The sequence below is a fragment of the Pteropus alecto genome, unplaced genomic scaffold (assembly GCF_000325575.1).
Source record: "Pteropus alecto unplaced genomic scaffold, ASM32557v1 scaffold113, whole genome shotgun sequence".
NCBI lineage: Eukaryota > Metazoa > Chordata > Mammalia > Chiroptera > Pteropodidae > Pteropus > Pteropus alecto.
In genome coordinates this window covers 365605-365933 of record NW_006433949.1, presented here as the reverse complement: position 1 = coordinate 365933, position 329 = coordinate 365605, and positions in this window count along the sequence as shown.

Here is a 329-nt window from a genome sequence, read left to right as displayed (position 1 = left end):
TGGACATTTAGGCCGATGATAATTTTCCCTCTTACAAACAAAACTAAGCTGTCATCCAGTTATGTACATCCTTGACTACGGGTCTGATTATTTCCTTTGGACAACTTCCTGAAAGTTGAATTCCTGGATCAAAGGGTATGAACCTTGATGTTCTTCTGATTCATTTATTTATTTGTTCTTTATTAAAACTTAATTTTTAGAACGGTTTTAGGTTTACAGCAAAATTGAGAGGAAGGTACAGATATTTTCCACGTACTCCCTTGTCCCCCAATACGTGTAGTTGCCCACATTGTCAACACGCTGCACCAGATGGTACATTTGTTACAACT